We start from the raw sequence: 22798 nt of genomic DNA on the forward strand, positions 1-22798 counted from the left end.
GAGCTCCTCTACAGACACCTGTAACACAACCTCCAAGTCTACAGACACAGTAACACCAGTAACTATTTTAGAAGATGATGAACTAAGAATCATACAGGTTCTAATGTGCCTTATGGACTTGCGGCGTATTTTATGGGAGGAATAAAAGAAAAAACAAACGTGCTACAACAACACACACAACAATGTCTAATTGATATTATGGCAAATCAAAGATTGAGAAGCAGTTCTTCAAAATGTAAGCCACTTTCACTTAACTTTGCAAAGCAATTCTCTCAAATTCAGCACTTTACGTCACCTGTCCTACAGCCCCTCTCATCACACCGTGGCCATGGGACATCACAAAGTCATCTCTTGGTGAACAATCTTTACTCCAGTGAACGCATTCAGCCCAAACTATTGGGTATTGCATGTCGTTAAGAGGAAATGGATGTAAATATGATTTACATGACTCCTCTCCAGAATTAAATCTAACAAAAATGGATTCATGTTCTCACTCTTCAACTTTTAATTAAACCAATTACTTTCTTACTTTATCTGTATTTTTCTGTCCTTCCTCTGCCTGGCCATATATCCTTCCATGAGTTAGGCTACGTTACTATTTTGATTTGTTTTCCCTACTAGTAGCTTTTTAGCAATGGAATTGAGTTACAATTATTATAGTTTATACCATGCCTTTGGTACCTGTAATTCACGTACTTTGAGCAGAAGCTGAAAGCATTAATTTGTCAATCATCCTGCCCTGTATCTAGTCTCACTTGAAACAGACTAAGCACGCACAAAAAAATGATCACTATATATTTCCCAAAGGTAAAGGAACTTGTAAACACTCAGGTATATTACAATTTACTGAGCCTATTAGCCGCAATTCTGAAGCATATTGCGCCAGTGCTATATTACAAAACCAAGGAGGTTTCAGTATCGAAACCTCCCTTCAGTCTAGATAGGAATGTGAAGATTTACTTCATACTCCAAGTTATATTTTCAATTCACAGAGCAGACACAAGAGTTTAAACTAGGCATTGTAAAAGGTTTTTTGGAAACCTGTGAAGAATTGCAGCCCCTATCTAACACTGGAGGTTTTGTTTGGTATCTTAGCAAATCTCACACAGGGTGCAGATGCCAATATGCAACAGCACGTGAGGGACCTGCAGCCCCCAAAAAGGCAGAACACACAGAAACGGCGAACTCTATTAAAAACCTACTGTATTTCAATAAACAAGGCCTGGACAACACCAGCCCTGATGACAAAATGGGAGTCCAGAAAACATCAATTCCAACCCACTTACTGAGACCAACTTTTTCTAAAATGTGAATGGGATTTGAAATTTTTCCATTCCTCGTTTGCTTCACGGAGAATCATGGATAGGGCTGCGTATCCCAGAGAGCAAATTCTTTGTGTAGGCGAAAGAGGAGGGTGGAAAAGAAAAGCTGTTTTGGCAAGAACAACTTTTGTCATAAAAATAACCTTGTGTGTGTGTGCAAACTAAGTGTTCATTTTAAAAGTATGTATATGAAGTATACATATATATATATATATTTCATCTCTGTGCGTGTCTGTCTGCCCACACGGGGAGAAGCACTGCCCCACGACAAGTCAGAGAAAGACAAACAGCCCCAAGCCCTCTCTTGACTACATCGTCAAATGCCTGAGGAACAATTACGAAAATCAGCCTGAAATCTTCCTCCTTAAATGGAAAAAAATAAAAGATTTAAAAAAAAAGATATAAAAGAAGGACATAACTAAAAACTTGAATGAAAATTAAAATTTTAGAGATAATTTACCTTACCTTTTGTGAAATTGTCTGTGTATTCTGCAAATGCACCTCCAGTGAGATAGAAGAAAATATCAAACATGAGATGTTTCCCCATGCTTCAGTTTGCCTGGAAGCAGAGAAGCCAGATCTGTCTTTCGCACAGAGTCATACCAATTCTACACGCCAGTGTATTTTATGCCATAAGCACAGGCTGCAGAAAAACAGGCTCCATTCTCTTTGTAGAGCTCATTTCTTTTATTGATATTCATCTGATGACACATTTGTTTTCAGTTATGCTGAGCATAAACATATTTTTATTTTATTTTATTCATTTCTTACTGTTATTTATATAGCTGGATGCCTAATGTGATCACTGACATAACAATCCCCTGCCAACATATTCACTGGGACTTTTTCCCACAGCTCTTTCAGGGAAACATATCTATTTTGGTGGTTCTTAGAAGCTGCCTTCCCTTTGGATTCCCTTCCCCAGGCCATGAGCAACCTGCACACACGGGACAGGGAGGAGACCTGGGCAGCAGGTCTGAAATCTGGGAGCAGAGACACGTGTATTTTCATGTAGGGGTACGGCTTGGTTCCTCGGGACATCTCCCTTCCCCTTCACCACATTGCAGCACCCTGGAGTGCCCACGCTGTCCCCTCAGCAGCAGCATGAGGAAAATGCTGGACTCAGCCAGCATGAACTTACACGGGCCCCTCACTTGCCACACAAGCCACTGATTTGCCAAAATTACCTGCAGGAAGCACCGCTGAAGGCTACCAGGAAACACCAGCAGAGACCAACAAAACCCAAACTTATGTACTTCCATCACACCTGTTTAAAATGGCATTTCCTTGTAAAAATGGCATCTTACCTACACACAGCACATAGGATTCCCACCAACCAGGTAAGACAACACAATCAGATTTTGAAGCGGTTGGCTGGTGATTTGATATGCAAGTATTGCTGTCCTTAAAGCAAACCCCACCCCCAGCACATTACTAATAAAAAGCTTTTGCCAATGGCCCTTAACAATATGATAATTTATTTAAAACAGATACAGTCCTGAAAGTGACCCACTTAAAATTATTAAAAAGATATGGTGTTTGTTTTTGCTGTCCATAAAACAGGCAACGGCTTATGAATATGCAAACTGATCAGATGTAATTAACATGATTGGCTCCTACTGAAATACAATCTTCTGCGTTTAAGGGAGCTGGATGCAAAAACTAATGAGGTCAAGTTAATATGCTTGTGAAGAAAGCATCAGCTGTCAATGCAACTGACAAGAATGCCTGTACTAATCCTCTTTTCCCAGAAAATAATTTAAAAAGCGGATATACGTACAGCAGAATTTTCCTTAATAAACTAGGAAATCACAAGAGCACGGAGTCAAGCAGCACTGATAAATGTGAGATGATTAATAAAGAAGAAATAAGAGCTTGTGTCCATTTATAGCAACACAATAAACATGGCATTTAATTAACTAGAAGGTCTTCAACAAGTGTTACGGGCAATTAGTTTACCATCACAGCATTGGCCTCATCCATCCTTTCCAAAACGCGCAATTCCAGAAGGTGGCCTGCAAGGATCTTGTTCCACTGACCTTAAGGTAGAATTTATCAAAATGTTCTGTGACATCAGCAATTAAACTAAGGAGGATTCACCTCTTAGCACAACAAGCAGGAACAGGAAACTGTTGCATGTTTAAATGTTTACCTTTTTTTTTTCTAGTGGTTTCCAGTCATCTCCAAATACCATTCCTGTCCTTTCTTTGAAAAAAAAAATAAATAAATAAATAAAAATCCTGCTTCTACATCTTAAAATAAAGCAGGAAATTCTAAAATCCCAGACTGCAATAAGGACTCAAAATCAATTATTGTTGTACTGCCAGCTTAAAGAATTTGTCATTGTGAGACGTGATGGACTCATTTCCCAATTATGAAATAATTGAGAAATTTCTGTTAGGGGTGCTGGAAGCATTTCTTTAGTTCCTGTTGGTGTGTATTACATAGGCAGTATACTGAAACTTGGATCCAGACTGGAACTGAACGTTTCTCATTACAGGACAGGAGAAAAGCAGAGCAGACCCGTTTTCAATCTCCTTCCAATTACAGCCAGAGATTTCTGGGCTGACTTTTGAGATTTACACGGGCTGGGCTGCGGCACCAAGCTTGGACAGCAGGCACCCCACGCCAGCTCAGCAGCCAGGAGCACCAAGGCAGAAAGCAGCCTGCGAGCCTTTTGCTATTTATGATGCCCTAACTATTCCGGGGGTGTTTATCACCATCCTTCGGAAGTTAAAGTTTTACAGCTTTCCTCCCCTTTCATGACAGAAATCTGGCTTGCCACTTTTTATCTACCCAAATCCCCTCAACAAAAGGAGTTGTAAATCTGGATCTTGCCCTCAGGCAATAAACACTTGGTGAAATTACCGCTCAGCAGCCAGTTTGAAACTCACATTTAACCTTGCTTGCTTGGATGACCTGGGTGAGCTGCTCTTTTCTGAGCAGGTTACAGGCGATCTGCAGACACAGGCCGGTGGTCCCCCTTCAGAGAGCTTCAGCCTTTTCAGGCTTCAGAACTGAGGCCTTAGCTGTCAGAGCCTAGGGGACTGGGAGCGATGAATGGCTCTCTCAGCAGAAGTAAATTTGGGGAACTCATCGATGCAGCAGGAACTGAGTATCTGGCTGGTCAGCCTGCCACAGACCTAAATTCATTGACAGTAAAGGGAGCTGTTGTTAATTTTCATCACATCAAGAAAAACGTATCTGAACAGGAAGCACTTCAGGAAAGGGCACTGAAATGATCACAAGCTGGAGACGAGTCATACAAATTTGGAAGGGACCAAATGTTTCTCTAGCTTGGCTCTGATACCTCAGGTGGGTGCTGCTAACAAATGCACGACAAGCCCACATGCCCAGGCGGCTAAAAGTGTGTCTAGGGAACCAAAAGAGGCCCAACGTGAGCACTAAGGTTGTCACATGAGGAAATGGAAAGGGACCTGCGGTGTGAGGGACGTTCTCTACCAGACGTCTGGTAGAGAAGGCAGAAAGAGAGATGACAGTAACTTCAGAACAAACTTCCTGACACAACTTTGCATGGAACAAAATGGATGTGATCCAGCAGAGACTGATCTGCACTTTCCAGTGTTTTTATGAATAATCCAGGTAAAGGAACAGACCAGAACTTCAGTCACTTCCAAATCACTTCAAACAGTAAGGGGCTAGCCTTGTAAGCTCCCATACATTCCTACTCTACATATTTGTTTCCTTGTATTTTTAAAAAATGCCCCAAACAAAACCCTTACAAGTCTGTAACAAAGAGGAAAAGAACGTTTAATCTTGGTTCACGCTAGGTGCAACAAGATACAACTCAATTACAGGAAAGAAGATCACGGCTTGTTATTAAGAGAACTCCAGGAGAAGAGCTATAAAGTACTGGAAGAGACCACCAAGAACATTGGCAATCAGCATCAGTTTTAATAACCTATTAGTCAGGGACAGTTTAAGACATAACTGGCCTCCCAGAATGGATTAAACGTCCTCTAACAATGCTTTTCAGTCTCACTTTGAACAATTCAAATGCTGCTTACATTCTTCTGAATACCACCACGCACACAGGAGAGGGAGCAGCTCTCCACCACCCCCTACTCTGTGAAACAGAGAAAGAAAACTTCTCTTCAATCCCAGAGCTAAACGTGGGCTCATCAGGAAACACCATGGAGTTTATACACACTGCTGGCAGACCAGCAAATACCCCTCACTGTATTCTTTACATCTAACAGCTTCCAAAGTCAGCCCAGCACTACATTTCTGCCCCTGGTGCCCAACATCCGCCTTAAAGACCTCTGTAATTCCAGGCCGGAGAAGCCCACTTTCCCCCAGACTCCCGCAGTGTAACAGTGACACCCAGTGACAAGTTTTACACTAACCTTCTCAAGCACTTCTCTGGTTAAAGGTAAGAGGCAAAATTAATTTGCCTATCAGTTACACGTTTGCTCCGCGTGCTTCCTGTGAAAGCCTGGGTGGGAAATGGGCCTGGAAAGGGAAAGCAAGCTCCGTGCTGCAACCTTGGCATCAAATTTGTGCACCATGGAGAGCTCAGCAGCCACCCCCTCCTGCGACACTACGGCTGCGTGCCAACTGAGCTGCAATAGCCTAGCAAAAAGGAATACAAATGCAGAGCACATTTATTGCCCATTCCAAGATAAGTTAATACACTTTACATAAATAATTTGAACGAGGCTCGGTAAGTTGAAGGCATTTCTATAAAAAGCTTGAGTAAACACAGTCCTGTGCTCCACACACGTCACGCAGCAGCTAAGTACGCCCAGACAAAGCAGCAGCACTCAGACCTGTCCAACTCTACATTTGGTACTGCCTTTGCTCACCCAAGCATGGCAGCAGCATGACTCCCCACCCTCACGGTGCTGCCAGATGCTAACTGGACACGCATCCCTGGCTGTTACAACCACGTGCTTTTCCTGTTATACACCAGCAACCTTTTCCAAGCTCAAACATCTCATTTAAGGACAATTTCTGTGGAAGAATCCTGAGACTGTTAACAAAAGGTTGCCTTTACTCCCGGTTAACAAGGAGATGGGCTGTCATCCTCCAATTCCTTGTTTTAGTTTGAATCAACAGCTACATGGGAAATTAGAGGATAAGAACAGAGATGCTGGTTCAATTTCAGCCTCATGCAGTTGGTTCATGATGAGGTTGGTCTGAAAATTCGTGGTCCTTTCTGTAATCTGCTTTCATTTGGGAGGTTGGGCCAGGACACTGTTACCTACTGGGTCAGAGAGAACCGGTGACTTGAAGGGAGAAGTTATTCGTGTGCGTATCCCGTGGTATGAGCAGAATATCCCCGGTGTCTCAGAGAAGAGCAAAAACCTCCCGGGAAGTGGCAGGCAGTGACCGTGCCCATGAGGCTGCAGTGAGCCTCCGGGCCTGGGGTATAACACCACAGGTGATCTTCAGCTGCTGGTGGGAAAGGGAAGTCCCAGAGCACTGGAAGCTCCCAGAGGGATGACTGAGCTCAAGCAGGAATGACTGAGAATTAGACTGGGCAAAAAACAAGAAAAGGAATGAACTTGTCTCTGCTAATAAAACAAAGGCACTGTGAGACGGGTCATTTTCTCAAAACCAGCCCCCTGTTTGACAAAGCAGCGTCACTAAGCCAAGAGCTGCAAGGAGTCTGGCACTGCGTCAACGTGCTCAGACAGAGAGGCTGCAGACACCCTCGCAGTGAGCTCAGAAATGCAGGGGGAATGTAACAGCAACCGAAGGCCAGAGCACTGCCCTGCGCAGGGAGGAGGCGCAGTAATTGGCATGTAAACACGGCCATGGTGGCTGAAGGAAGTACTCACCAGACAAATCAAGCAAAACGAGTTGGCTCCAGAAAGCATGCTTTGCATTAATAAAACACGATTATTGCATGCTTTGGAAATTAAAGGCCTTCTTCACTCATAGTAGTGCAAAAGCTATTTATAGGTACTGGAGACATTTGCTATTTACTCATAATAAGCACCTCGATGCAGCGTAATTAAAACGACTGCCAGCTCACTGGTGTTGACACGCATTAGTGCAAACAATTTCCAGCTCCGTGCACCTTGTGAAAGAGCAGCAGAGCTGACCCAGCCGAGCAGGCTGCCCTCCTGCGTGCCAGACATGCCGAACTTGTGGTGCTTCCACCACAACGAGAAGGACGCTTCCTTACCGAGTGCCAGCACAGAGAGCATCCACTGACCCTTGGGCCAAGCAGTATTTCAGGACCACACGCAGTGACCCAGCAGAGGCAGCAGCTCTGAGCCCCAGCTCTGTTGCAAGCCAGCCACCAAGCCCCTGATTTTTCTGGCCTCATTAAATATTAGGCTTTCACAATTATTTGGTCAACACTAGCAGAGAACGGCCATCAACTTGAACTCTTTAATCATGGTCGTAACAGTTACTCATGCAAGATTCTAGGATGAAAGTAAAATGAAGGCACAGACCATCCTTTTGCCTGGTCTGAAAGTGTTCCTAATCTGTAGGAAAGCCATTATGAATTCTCCCTCCCTCTTTTCTCTTTATGTGTATTAAATAAAATCATAAATCCCCACAGACATATGCACTGGAGTCGCAGTAAAGTTCCCTTCCAGAAGATCAAGAATTTTAATAAAAGACATAAATTCTGTTTCAGCCTTGAATCACAGTGGCAGCTTCTCAGTGCCCAGATCACTGCATGGGTAAAATGGAAAACGCTCTACTGCAAACCTGCCGAGACTTCACATGAAACAGCCAGCTGTTGCTTCAATTCTGAAGGTAGGTTTATTGCATTCTTCAATAGTTTTTAGCAACTTAGGAAGTCTGCTAAACCGAAAGGTATGGTGCTTTTGGCAAGGAGTTCAGCTGTCATTCCTAGAGCCATAAGCAGCATGGCATAGGAACGCTCAGGTAAAAGTCTGCCTCAGGTCAGACTGCAAAAGTTTGCATTACATATTGAAAACTAACGCAGGAGTTTTTCCACTTAGAATCGGTCATTAATCAGTTTTTTTCAAGACACTGTGCACACTCACTCTCTGAAGTGTGTGCACGGGAGGAATGAAGAAAAAACAGCTGGAACATGATTGTTGGAAAGGATCACCTGAAGTGTTAAAATGAATCCACAACTGTTTTCTTTCATCTTTTAAACTCACGGATATTCTCACGTAACCATGTGCTTCTCTTCCTCTGGCATCACATGCCCTGTCAACTGTAGAAAGTAAGAACACTTCTTAACATAGTTCTACGTCCACTGAGTAAACGACACAATGGTGTTTTATCGAGTTATTCAGTTGCACATGTAGTTTTAGTGGTTCATCTATTTAGAATTCACTACAGGTAGATGAACCACCACGCCTCTTCCATCAGCTCACCACACCAAGTGCTGCTGCTCTCTCAGCGAGGAGGAAGGATCTTCAAGATATTAAGACCTCCTAAAAGCAGCTTTCTCCTCTCAGAACTGTTTTATTATTGCCCTATCATTTCTTCATGGATAGTGATTCAGTGCAGCACGGAGCTTCACTTTACCCTTGTGGAACATGGCATCTATTTCACTAGACACGTTCAGCACACCTAAATGTTACGACCCGAAAACGAAGTTGTGATGACAGAGGGGTCTATTTTCAAATCCTGACACCTAATAAAACAACATTCATTAGAACATCTTTATCAGGAGTTTAGCGTTTTCTAATATTGCTTCCAACCTCACTACGCCTGTGCTCTAATGAAATCCATCGGGGAGCAGCAGCACAAAAAGCCCAGCACAAGCTGCTCTCCTGAACTGCAGCTGATCGCCCCACGGATACGGTAGGTTGCTTTTCCAGGGCAGGTTCCTCACTTTCATTTTGTTATTCTGTGCCGGGGGCAACTGCCCCGAAGTGATAAACCTGCCCGGAGGTTTCTGTAGCGTGATTCAGAGTGACAGTGCTCAATTCATTTGCCACCTTTAACTGAATAGATGGCAGCGAGGATCAAACTGCAATCTCCTGAAAGCAAGGGAATCATGAAATTAAACCTGGAGCTTGTTGAGCCACTTGGGTCCTTTAATATATGAGCTATCTTCAAATTGCCTTTACTCCGTGCACTTAGTAAAGTGTGAGAGAAACTACCTCTGAGAAATTACCTCTGAGGGTAATTTTAGCTCTATAAAAACACTGTAATACATAATTAAAAGCACTGGCACAAACAACTCATCATTCATTTTGTGTTTCCCTTTGACAGTATATCTAATTCTTTCGGTTTGGTGGGTGGGGTGGGAACTTTTCAATGTGATTAACACCTCCACATTGCTTTAAGCAAGGTACAGGGCTGCAGCACATTATTCAGCACCACACATGCCTAACTTTCAGACTAATGTTGTTTTTTTTTTAACAGTTTACGTTCCGTTCTAATTGAGACACAAATTCCCTGACAGAGGCAGCACACTGCGCGAGTGCCTGTAACGTACACCCTAAACCAGAGTCTGGTTTACAAACAGACCAACCAGGAGGTTAAAATAAAGATCTAATTCACTGTAAATAACCAAAATGCTGGTAGCACTTCTAGAGTGGAGTTTGAATGGAAGTTACTACATGAATTCTAGAGACCCAGTCGCAATTAGGCAATGTGCGACAGCAACATGGAGTTTCAGAAAGACCTAATTTGGGATCAGAGGCACAAAAGACCAAATTTCGTGCTGTGCATTCCCCAAATGGCAAACAGTCATGTCTTCATCCGGTCAGAACGGACCAGGACAGCAAAGAGAACAGCGCACAGTGGTGACATGCATTGCAAGTGTGACATTAGTTCTGCTAAACCTGATTGTTCTGCTGCTATCACAGGCATCAAAGCGTGGAAAGATCCTAAGTCCGAGGACAAATTGAGGCTAAGTAGTCCACAAAGCGCTGCGCCTTTGCTTTGTCTGACCTGTTGGATAGAGCTACGTTCATGCAGCTCCCATCTCTGGTGGCTCCAGTCTGTGTTTAAAAATTAGAGCTGATTAACTATGTGATCATCTATGAGCAACCAGAACTTTCCTGATAGGAGCAGGGAATGTTCTTTGAAAATGGAATGGCTCTGGCCCTTCACAGCTATCCACAAAGAACAAATTAATTGGAAACATATAAAGACCTTTATCCTTGATCTATTTTTTTTTCCTGGACTGAGATGCTTAAATTCTGGGTAATAGTGGTTTATTATAGCTGCAAATTAGAAGAGTATTAAAATTAAGAGTATTTCACCTCTGCAAACACAGACACTAAATAATGATAAAACAATTTGACATAAAAGGCCTCGTGTAAGTTCAAAGTTTTTCCACAGACATTAATTAGAGACTCAACAGCAATCCAGCTTAAGTATTATCTCCTTTTAGCACCTAGACAAGTGGTTTTTGTTTTAGGAGATCGAGCTTTGCTGGGACAGGATCATTTATGACACACTGCTCTACATTCAGATCTCACTTGAGGGGGTAATTCAAGGTTTACTTCTCAGGCAGTAAGATGAAAGCAAGAAATGGTAATGAGGAGGCTACTCCAATCCATTTTCTGTGCTTGGAAGTAAAGTTAAATGGAACTAAGACCCAAAGAAAGTTCCCAATAAAGCCAAATTAGAGTGCTCTCTGTGGGATCTTACCAAATTAAACAGCTCAGCACTTCCATATAAGAAAATCATGACTTTAGAGGCACAAAGTAGCATTCCATAATACTACTGCTGGACATGCTGTAACATTTTTGATAGAGAGATCAACACAATCATGGCATCCTTCATTTTTTACCATTTTAGGTGACAAGTCTACAGGGATAAATACACCACTGGCCTGTACTTACCATGTTTTCGATGACAATCTAGGGAATTAAAACACAAAAACATAAAGCTGGGGAAACAAACACATACTACAGAACAGGTTCTGCACCCAAAAGCACCCAGGGAGTACTGTTTCACCTACAGAAAAGCCAAGAATACTTCCAAGTTAAACTCATCATCACTTCCACAGAAATGCACGATGGAAAGGGCTATACACTATTTTAAGCTTTGGGAGGCGATACAAGTGCCCACAGATTAGGATGTGTGACATGAATAACCACTCAGCTGCTAGGTAAGCAATGACACCCCATTCCAGTTTGTAGGATTATGTTAATTCTTTCTAAGAGGTACACTCGCATTGTAGACTTGCTGGCAGGACATTTAATTCTAATGGGATGTACACAGACAAAAAAAAAAAAGCACCTGGAAGAATTCATGGAAAGAAGAAATCTGGTCTGTCCTCAGACTCTTTCCTAGGCTTCCACTATTGGCCTCTGTTGGAGACACAATGTTGAACTAAACAGAGCTTGAGCCTACTTCAGTCTTTATCTTCTGTTCCTGAAAAATGCCAGCCACAGCTGAGTATGCAGATTCCTGCCACTAGAAAGACTTATGACCATGTTTTCTCTTCCTTTGATGACTGGCTGCATACTTACGATCCCTCCCACAATGACCCGCAAGCACCTGCATAAGACTTTCTTGCAGAAAGATGTGATAAATGAGTCTCAACAGCAACAAATCAGTCTCAGGGAACAGCCTTCGCCTCCCTAATACCTGCTCTCACCACACACACGGAATATAAACCACGGCTACGTGGCGCCACTGCCTCTGCACCAATGCTCCACGTAGAGCAGCGCACGGGGAGCCGTCTGCCAGGCCCCCCCCAGCCCGTCTGCGGTGAACCTGGGCCAGGTTCCAGCACTTGCTCACGCTGCTGAAGCTCTGATTCAGATTCAGGTCTCTCCTACTTACAGGACTCGGTGTCCACGCAGACTCGCAGATGACTACAGCTTCAATCAATTCAGCCACCACACTTCAGAAGAAATCTAACAGCTGTAAAAAGCCAACAGCTGGCAGGAAGGATCAGCTCTGAGGCAGTGAGGCTTCACACAAGTCTGGGTTTGAGATGCACGGCATAAAATGAGACTGGCTGAGCAGGCAAGCCAGATTTGTGGAGTACTCATAATGTGCTCCAGTGTGCTGCTGCGCGTTAGGAGACCACGAGCTGGAAGCACTGAAGGGTCACGTTTGGCGATAAGCCACTTTAAGACATCTCGCCCAACACTGGAATCCAGAGCACTGATTTTTACAACCAATTCACTAAGAAAATCAGCATCCCAGAATAGAGCCAACAACCGAACAAAGCATCACTAAAGTGAAGCAGCTGAACTCACCAGGAGTGAGGCTGGGTTAACCGCTTGCTCTGCCTCTCTCAGAGAATCTGAGATATCCCACTTGGAAGGAGGCACAAGTCAAACATCTCCTGAATCCGAGAGCACTCTTCAGCCAGTCCCGGGGCCTTTGAGCAGCAAAAGGAGTATCAAGGTGCCCTATTCTTGCATTACACAACTTGTTACTATTTTGCTTTCCAAAGCGAAGACCTAATATCTGCAAGCATCTCAGAAGGGAGATAAAGTATTTTCTTCTTCAGCTTTTTAGCTCAGTAAGACTTCTGCTCCTCCCTTTCATTTACTGAAGTCTATGTGGCTAAAAGTTCATGGGCAATTTTTGTATTACAGTCTGACATTATTTGAACAGCAGAGCACTCACAATGTTTCATCTCAGTCACTTGGGGTTGGTTTTGTTTTTGGTGGTGGTGGCGATGGTGTTATGTGTTTTTTTTTTCCCTGTAATAATTCTTCCCCCAGTTACTGGAAGCAGCATAAGAGAATCCAGACTGTCGATTCTATTTGCAACATAAAAATGAGATCCTTGTAATTTACTTCTTTTGATACTTGATAAGGTGTCTGCTTGACAGATGGCTTCTCCACTCAGATACACCTGGGCAAGCCCATAACTCCAACACCAGTACCACGAGGCACAGGCTCCCCTGTAATTTACTTCGGAGCACCAACAGAATGGTTTTCAAGATGCTGCAGTTCCTTTCTTCCAAAGGAAATGTCTTCAAAACCCCAGAAGCATTTGTCACTGCTCTTTGCTGTTTCTTCTGAGGGCACGATCTTCTTGGATCTACATTGTTTAAGGTACCCAGAGGGTTCACAACGTTTTCTTTCACAACACCATGGTCTCTGCTGGCACCCCAAAAGCAGTGTCTGTTTCCAGCATCCATCTTCCACTTGTCAGCAGGTTATCTGCTAAGGCAGTAATCCCCTCCCTTCGCTTCCCTCCTTTTTCTTTCTAAACTAAAAGGTTTTTATCAGGTTTAAGCAAGATATGTCCAGCAGGTCACTTATCTGTCAAAAAAAGTACCTTCACCTTTCACAGAAAGGCTTTTCAGCATCAAATCTAAAAAGCCTTCGCTTTTGCTGATCCAAATTCCTTACGCCCATTTACTTGAGATTTATGTAGCAGCATTCTGTGCCCTTTGGCACCACTGGTACAGCATCATGCAGCAAAAGTCACTACTGCCTTTCACTAACATTTATGATATTGAAAGAACTCTTCTACAAAATGTCCCATGAATGAGCCGGACCAGCCTCAAGTAAAAGGAAACTGCATAAATATTTCGTTGTTCGGTAGAGGAGAGACTGCATGTAAGATGCAAGACCCTCTGAAGTTTTGTTTTGTTTGTTTTTAAATTTAATCCAAAATAAATGCCTGCTGCTGACAATGTAAGAAGAAAAAAATTCATTTGTCTGTTTTTACAACTCTTAAATCATCCTACTTTTGGTGAAATGAATGCAAGCAATACAGACTGCCTATTTCCTGATTTAACGAGGTTGAAACACCACTTTAAAGAATGCAAAGTTCATTTTTGTGCCTTGAGGCAGAATAAACTATTGTTATGACATTCTTAACACATATTTGCCTATCATGTTATAGAGAACTGCAGGGGTGCAAACTCCACAGACCATCTTTTCTAGCACTTCGCTATCTGTGATACTAGAAAGCTTTCCTCCTGCCTAAAACTAACGCTTCCTTTTTGCAATTTTAACCCGTTATTTCTAGTCTAGTCTGCCAGGACGTGGAAAAGAGATTAATTCCTCCATTTCTTGCAGAGAATTTTATATACAAATACTGTATTTCTCCCATTTATTCTAATTATGCTATCATAGAGCACTGTTAAATCAAGGCTGTGCTTTAATCTAGAAAGATGGTAAAAGCGTAAGGACTCAAAGGGCAGTCGGATAAACTAATAATGAAAGAGTCCATCTTCAGTAATAAATACAAATGAACGTCTTAGCTCAAGAAATGCCTGCACAGCAATCTGCTGTAAGCTGGGCAAGTAATCGGGGAGAGCATCTCTTCATGCCTCTTACACTCATCTCTGGGCACCTGCTACTCCCTTTTGTCACAAAGAAGGCACGCAGTTACACAGAGCTTTGGCTAGAAGCCTGAAGCTTTATCACCTGGTATATTCCTCTGACGAACCGTAGGCAAAGCGGGGATTATTTGGCTGTCTGTGAGATGGTTTCCTCAACGGTATAAAACATTATAAAGCCTTTAAGATTCCAGTCTCAGTACTGGACGGATACACAGCGAGTCAGACATCACAAACCTCAAGCCTCTGCTCTGAAAAAAGCTGCAAGGAAGTGATTCCACGTGAATGCCCCCTGCCCTCTCCGCCGTGCGTAACGCGCCGGCCACCAGTTACACCTCTAACAACCGAAGTTCATCTGAAGGAGGAGTAAAAATAAATAAAACCTTGAGTTCTGGCAATGCTGGTGGGGTAACAATCTCAGCACAACCATAAGCAAATGAAACTATAATAATATGACAGGCTTTATGATGCCTTGGCCTGCATCCACAATCCCCCTGCTGAGCCCTTGCGGCTGTCAAGTGCTCCTGAGCATGCCCCAGTGATCCCAAAGCTCTCCAGCTCAGCGGGCGCAAGACCCGAGCGGCGCTCAGCAGATGTCTGGCACGGAGTCAGCAGAAGGAGCCAGCCCCACCTCATTAGCACCGACAGCGTCGGCACAGAAGGCAGCGAGCGCAGCTCCGGCCAGCACCGCGCTACAAAAAGCAGCGGGATCCTGCGAAGGCAGGCTTGACATCCTTGCTACAAGAGGAAATGCTGAAGTTCTAACTCAAGGAGCATCCCTAACACTTGCTGCAGTGGGAACCCAAAACACAGCATTCATCTCCAGCTGCATAATTGAGTAAATTAACTAAGATTCACAGAACAGGAAGCTTTCTGGGGGTTGCAGGGATGTTACTGTTTCCAAGAAGAAAGCTGCAATCTACATGATTTCCAGAGCAAATACAGAGTCCATCAGCCCAAATCAAACTACCCTCATTATCTTTAACCCCTGTTTACATTCCCTGTTTCTCCTGCATCTTCCCTGCTCTCCATCTAGCCTTGTCCACCAGCAAGCACAGTTGCAGAGAAGAAGGGAAACGTCCCTATGTGTTGGCTGAAGAGGACATTCAGATCCATCTGGAACACCCCCTGACAAACCACTTTGTGGATCACACCACGAAGCAGAGGTACCCTACTGCTACAGCTCAGTGACAACACCCTGGCGCTCTGGGTTCTTCTGCTCTGCAACCAGAACTCCATCAAGTTCTTCACGCTTTGCCTTCACGTGGTGGATGACTTCTGAAGCTTCCCTGACACGGCTGCCACATCTCCACATCCACAGTGCTTTTAACGAGCACGCAATCCTGCACATAGACCTGGCACTGGCAATCACATGGAATAGGAGCTGCAGCGGCTGCAAAATGACACACGGTTTGCTGAGCCCACAGAACACAAGGAAATCTTCAGACACTTCACAAAGTGAGACACTAGTAGTGGCTTAACTCCACTTTCCTGAAGTCAACCTACCAGTTGCCTCAGTCATCCCATTTTCTAATCAGGTAACTTTACAGCCAGCCACTACATCCTCCCGTGGCTACAGCTTTCTGCTTGTTGCTCTCCCCTTCCACCACAATTCTCCCTTTCATCTACACTCTCTAAGATCCTCTGGCCTTCTCCCAGAGCATATGCAGAAAAAAACCCTGTTGGAACTGGAGTTCTGCCAAATCTAAATTCACTGACACTTAAAGGAACTCCAACTGTCCTCAAATCAGACTGAAAAGAATCTCTAATGATGGCTTATTTTTAATTCTTCTTAAGTAGAGGACTCTAATGAATTTTCTTGAGATACTGGGGGAGTAAGGCAGATCTAGGTTTTCACAGATTCCTTCATGAATATTTCTCACTACATACTGGATGTCATTATTCTACTGAGAATCAATTAGCCCAAATGTTGTTATGACAGTTACAGAAAAATTGTATTTTTAGCAACAATTTATAGTGTTCTGTCTCTTCCCAAGCAATCTTCACAGAAATTCTGAGAACTTCAAACCTAATCAGGTGGCGAAAAAAACTCTTTGATGAGAAAGAAATATGTGATTGGGAGGGTTTCTGAAAGAAAACAGAAGCTTTTTACTCCTAAATGTAGTCTTACTTTACGGGAATCCAGCTGAGAGTATAAGCAAGCCAAGAAAGGCAGCAAAAGAGGGATTTAATTTATTTTCTCTGTTTCATTTGACTCAACTGTAGAAAGTCAGAAGACCTTTCACAATTGACGAAGAAGCAATGCTCTCTTTGGCCATTAAAGCAACAAATGCTGAATGATCATTGTCCGTACGCTGTAGCATCACAAATCCACCACGCTTAAAGCACTTTCACTGGCAATCCCCCCAGCTCTCTGCTGTATCTCGACAGCTACCACCACCATCAGGAGAAACACAGCACCCTGGGAGATGGCTTACAAGGCAAAAGTCCTGCACGCATTCCTACAGGAACTGCTCCCACATGGTATCATCATCAACTGATGAACAATGGTGATTAGAAAGCAAGAAAAGCTCCTCCAGTGGCAGTGGAGGACTTCCCTCGAAAGGTATAAGCAAAAGTTACCTCTGTTTAGCAGTGAAGTCACAAAGCAGCAACAACCACGCTGTTTGTAATACAAGCACACCACTTCAATATTTGGAACGTGAAAGCAGATCAGTAAAAAACATCAGAGGTCTGATCTGTATTGTACGCTGGAGCAGACTACCACCTGATCTGCTAGTCTCTGTGACCAGCAGCACGAGAGGGAGGCTTGTTTTATTCTCAGTCTCCTCTCCATAACGCAATTCTGTTCTTTGCCTGCCACTGACAGATGCCTTTCAGGTGTTCTGCAAAATGGTGAAAGTCATTTGGTTTCCCAGACAAAGCCTCTGTACTTCACCAAGAACTGTGAACAGCCCGTTGTTGCTCACCCTGAAGGCAGCTCCCACACCAGAGGGCTTCCCTTGTCCTGCCTCACTCCTGTCTTCTTCAGTTTAAAGCGACTGACTCTTACCATGAACCTTTGAACTCTCATTTAATTTAACTTTCACACTCAACATTCACAATACCATGCACACCACTTGGAAAGGTGACGTTCTAGCGGACAAGAAGATATTCGGACGTTACATCAGGTAATACAGCGACTTCCCTCCTACCAGCCACGAAAGTGTTACAGTTAAAAACAAGCAGCTGCAGCCCTGTCACTACCAAGTGAGCAAAACCAACCAGCACCAGCTTAGCTTGTATGATGGCCATGAAATCACTGTGCAGTTACAACAAATGGAGCTGAAAATGTGTCTGCTCTCCCCCTAATGCACAGCGATAGCCCACCACAAATATATTTTCAAGGGTGTTGTTGTGAGCACTGCAAGGAAAATCTCTGTGTTCAGACAGATCCAATTATCTAACATTAAATGTTTCTTTAGCTTCATCCACGGTAACAATTAACAAGTTCACAGGGTTTAGTGATTGCTTGTCTGTTACCATCCAGGCCGACAGAGGAAGCACATTCCCTACTTCCCACTACATTGTCAAAGAGCAAAAAACGAGGCAAAAAAACATCCAAACATTAGATGCAAAAAAAATCCACTGTTGGTAACAAGCCTAAGAACTGTGTAGGGAAGTGATTTACCTTTGCACTTGTTCTCCTTTACTCCTTTCGGACACCCTTACTATGGTGCTTTTGCTTTAAACTTTACACCTAAGTCTCCCAAGCTTTCATTTATAAGGAAACTGCTAAAATTAACATTGTTCATCAGTCTGCAATACATCCCCTGTTCCTTGATACAGAGGGATTAACTCTGCTAGATGGCAGCTACTGGCACTTTCTTGTTTACCTGGAAAAATCAGATGCTTGGTCAGCAGCTCTGCTGAAGGCTGTCTTGTGTGCCCATATCCTCTACCTTCACACCTACCCCTAAACCTTCACATCAAAGCACATTCCTGTTTGGATTTTGAGCTTTCTCAACACCCACACACCCCTCGTGACACTGGCAGCCAAGAAAATGAGAGAGAAAAAAATTGGTCTGGGTTGCAATGCAACAAGGAGCTGACAGCTAGTTTGTCATGACTCAAACAACAGCCACCAAGCACCAAGCATGACTTAAGGCAGTTGTTGGGGTGGAACTAGGTTCGGTCTAAACAGATGTCTTTTTTTTTTTTTCTGAGAAAGAATGCTGAATTACCTGCCTGCTTCAGTCCCAACATGCCATGCTGAGATTTCCTCTCCTTTTTCTTTGGATGCAAAATTGAGGTGCGCTTAATAAAGAGGTAGGACTACTTCAGCACGAAGGCCCTGGAACATACAAGACAATCATTCATCTGTTTCCTCTACCACAGTCTGGCTTGAAACTCTGAGGGTAATCCAGAATTCCAGAATTTTCAACCCTAGTTCCCCTTCTGTAAGGACAAACAACATCTTCTCAGTTTTTTATATGGTCCTTTACACCAGCCTCCAATCTTTTAACTGTTTAAACTGTTGATGGATTTTGCACCTAGAAGACCTGTGGAAGCCAGGAACTTATTAGCTCCGTTCTGGTGGTACAGCAGTCATGGAACATGGAGTGGCCTCGTGTCCCACTTCAGTTCCCTGTCAACATACACCTTGTATCTCACCCCTGCCCTTCCTCACTTACCTCCTACTCTAAGCACATGACAGTGAAAGCACAGGCAGTAAGCACAGATCACAGTTCCCAGATGTGTTTAACCGCTGCAAACCTCTGCTAAGGAACAGCAAAACAGGCAGGCACGCTGTCAATGGAAGGAAGCTTTAAAGCCATCAGCCTGGTCAGATTAAAAACACGTATTAAGACTGTTGGGCATTTCAATATTTATTACCTTTCAGCAGAACCACCATTTCCAGGACAGAATTATGGAAGACATCTAAAATCAGGGTGCAAGGATGTGCACCTAACACCAGAACTGTACTGGGCTGTCATCCAAACTACGGTTCTTCAATAGAAAAGCCAAAAACAATCAAGATCCCCAAGTCCTGGAACTGTAATTATTTTCCATGTGATTGCACCAAGTTCTCTGCACTGCTCTTGCTTTCTGGGGAAGCATATGCTGCTTTACATTTGAATCAAATCTGGAGCCTGATTCAGGGACAAGGACATACTAATGAGTCCTAGATAACAAAACCAGATATATGCCAAAGCATATATAAAGCAACTCTCATGTAAGCTTTTGTAAGCCCAATGACGACAACATTTTTAAGGCTTTTCCATCTATTTTTCCCCCAAATCATAGTATCTTATTTTCTTACTACTGCATTACTGTAAATAATGACAGTAGAACACAAATACTTACTAAATTATTAAAGAGAGAAAGAAGCTTTACTATATTTTCCACTGACTTCATGGGAGATATGACAGCAACTGGTAGCCTTATGTTTTGTATTTCAGCTCAGACATGATGGCCAGATTTCCTTCCCAGGAAGATTTCACAGAGCAAAAATTCTGCCTTGTGGATCATATCAGTGGCTTTTGTAAAGCCATTTGTTGTGACATACGGCTGCATGCATGACATGCCGAGCCCTGCCCCATGCTATTACTTACTGCTGCACCACAGTGCCAAAAGCAGCAGCATGAGAAAATGCAGGGCAGAATTTATGCCTGGAGACACGAGCAGTCCCTGGAACACACAGGGTAATCAATCTCATGCTGAACCGGAGAAAAGGGTTCTGTCACAGCATACTGCTCACTGGAAACTGAGCAGACAGCAAGTAATCTATGAAGGAAAATCATATACGGATGTGAAAACAGTCATGAAAAACCCTTTCCATGCAAGACAGCAAGCCCTTTGGTTACCAAATGCACAAGGAGCTATCCCGTGCATTTATTACTTTAAAATTATTAATTTACAATTATTAATTTGCAATAATTTTCTGAAATTTTCTCATTTCATTAAATGGGGATCGAGTTAAAAGTGACACAAATTGAACTTTTATCATCAGCCACATACAGAATCCATCAGTTCTGTCACTAGCGTTACCAATGTTACTACACAACAAAAATAAAAATGTATTTGTTGGAAAAAAAATCAGAATGTCCTCTAGAAACATTTTAAAACCAAACATAGTTTGATTTCAAGGCCAGCATTTTAGGAAATACTGTGTCTCTTTTTTTTTTTTTTTAGTCCTATTTGTAAAAGAAGTAGCAAGAATACTTAACTAGATGTTAAAATAACCTTGGAAATGTACCTCCAAGGGCTTGAAGATTCTTGTGGCTAGTTTTTCTTAGTGTTGAACAGCATCACTCATGTCAGGCCGTACATTCCAACTCAGAAATAACCTAGGGGAGGACAGATAATCTGTGGAAATTAAGCACGAGGACTTCTCACTGTAACAGGTGTCTCTCTACAGGTGGCAAACTACGGAAAAACCACAGGTTGGGGCTGAAAATATTTAAGCACATAATTGCAATGGTGAGGAAGTTGGATTTTAATCCACTTAAAAATATAAAGATGTACTAAAGTGTATCATTTCAGAATTTAAATACATTGAGGAGCTCTGACAAACAAAAGCATTAACATTTTTATCTGCCCACACACTTCTGTATGCCTGGATGTTGAGTTACCCATGGCAGACAAGATGAGAAGCAGCTTACATTTATGAACATCCCCACAAAAAGAATAACCGGGTTTATACCTACACAGAGGGAAACACTGACACAGCTGCAATGACAAGACCACAAAAAGGGAGACCAAAGGGGACATTAAAGCATCAGACAACAACAAATTCTGGAAGAGAGTAGCAGAAAAATAAGTGGCCAGAAAGGTGCAAGCAGAAAACAAGACTGGTCCTCAAAGGGCCATCCTAAAACGTGCACCTAGGGAGCACTGCAGGAAGCTAGGCTTGGTGAGCAATCTCAGTGCATGGCACAAACTCCGTTCATTCTGAAATCTGGAGAGAGGAAATACTAGGTTACTAGCTGATTCTCTAAAAATAGTGAAGCTGGTTACTTTACTTTAATCAAACTTTCACCACGCATAATAAAACAAAAAAAGACCTTCACAGTGTATCTTCGTCTACTAGGAATCAATTAAAAAAAAAAAGACAGTAAATAAATGCTCATAAGAACCTTTGCTAAATACCAGTTCTCACAGAGGCTTAAAAGATTGCTTTTCCTGTGGAAAGTTCACAGAACTGGTACAATTTGTTATGTTCCTTTAAGTCTTTGTTGTTTAAATAGGAGTTACAATTCAAAGCTAATTTGAATAACTGAATCGCAGGAAAAATACCCTCCAACCATGAAAAATGAATATTCAACATTCCCACCTTATCTTATATTCTTTGTAGTTCTGTTTCTCCACTGCATATTAAACGGGCCCCATCACATGAAACTAATATTGCGTTAGCTCTGCAAGAGGGGGGGAAAAAAAGTTGTCAGCGATCTGGAAGGTGCCAGCTGCAGAACTGAAACCCTCTTTGATAGGCTAATTCCAGACTTACATATGAGGTTTTCTTCAATTCCAGAAGAAAAGGACAAAACCATTAACTTTCCACCAATTGCTGTGCAGTTCAAGTACCAATTATTAACTGTCTGGGTAGCCACTGGTAACTCAGGTCCTGAGAAAGCTGACCTTAAAAGCCTATTGAAACACAGCAGACAGAGCAGCATCTGATGTCTTCAATGTTTTGTTTTGTTTTGTTTTTTTATCCATAAAAAAGTCTTTTTTTGTTGTTGTTGTTTTTTTTAATCCATAGTCTGTATCAGCAAAACGTTTTGTCCCTCAGCATTAAAACACAAATTGCATTGTCTTTCTCACCTACAGAACCCACCAACTTCTCCAAAAACACCTGATACTCAAAAGACTCCAAGTTGGCACTGAAGGGAGAAAAAGGGAAAGCTGAAAATCAGGCGGAAAACAACATACAGGGAGTAAAGGAGAAACCACCACCACTACTGCCAGATACATGCCATTACCTATTAGAGGAGAAAGAACTTGAACAAAATGATGAAGCCTGACCATCTTTAACATCCTACAAAAGCACCACCTTCACCTGTAAACGGTTTCTAATACAGATTTAAAGAAATGAAAGATGATTTGATATTACATGACAAACAGCAGTTATTTTAACAACCAAAGAAAAAGAAGCACAGCAACTTCATTATTTGCAGTTGTGATGGAACACAGATCTTGGTGCAGGAACGTCATGGCGATTTGTACACAGCATCTGGAATAATAAAACAAATGGGCACCTGACAGCAGTTTTAAAAAGAATGAGATCTTAAATAATATCAGGACACTGCAGCAACCCAAAGACACGTCTAGAATTGTAAAGAAATTGTCAAGT

At 42.7% G+C, this 22798-nt stretch overlaps 1 protein-coding gene across 9 annotated transcripts in view; it reads right to left on the reverse strand.

The window, feature by feature from the left end:
- LOC311423355 (uncharacterized protein) overlaps window positions 1-22798 on the reverse strand; it is a 259365-nt gene that overhangs the window by 172742 nt on the left and 63825 nt on the right. The window contains exons 1-2 of one of the 9 annotated variants that reach the window (XR_014685667.1): window positions 4217-4432; window positions 1788-1881 (exon numbers count right to left, since the gene is read on the reverse strand). The exons of 7 other annotated variants lie outside the window; for them this stretch is intronic. The gene's annotated coding sequence lies outside the window, so the exon portion shown is untranslated. Of the gene's footprint in view, window positions 1-1787; window positions 1882-4216; window positions 4433-22798 lie in introns of those variants that run through there. One more of the 9 variants, XR_014685662.1, reaches the window with a different exon arrangement.

The sequence above is a fragment of the Aythya ferina genome (genome assembly GCF_964211825.1).
Source record: "Aythya ferina genome assembly, chromosome: 24".
In the NCBI taxonomy this organism is placed as follows: domain Eukaryota; kingdom Metazoa; phylum Chordata; class Aves; order Anseriformes; family Anatidae; genus Aythya; species Aythya ferina.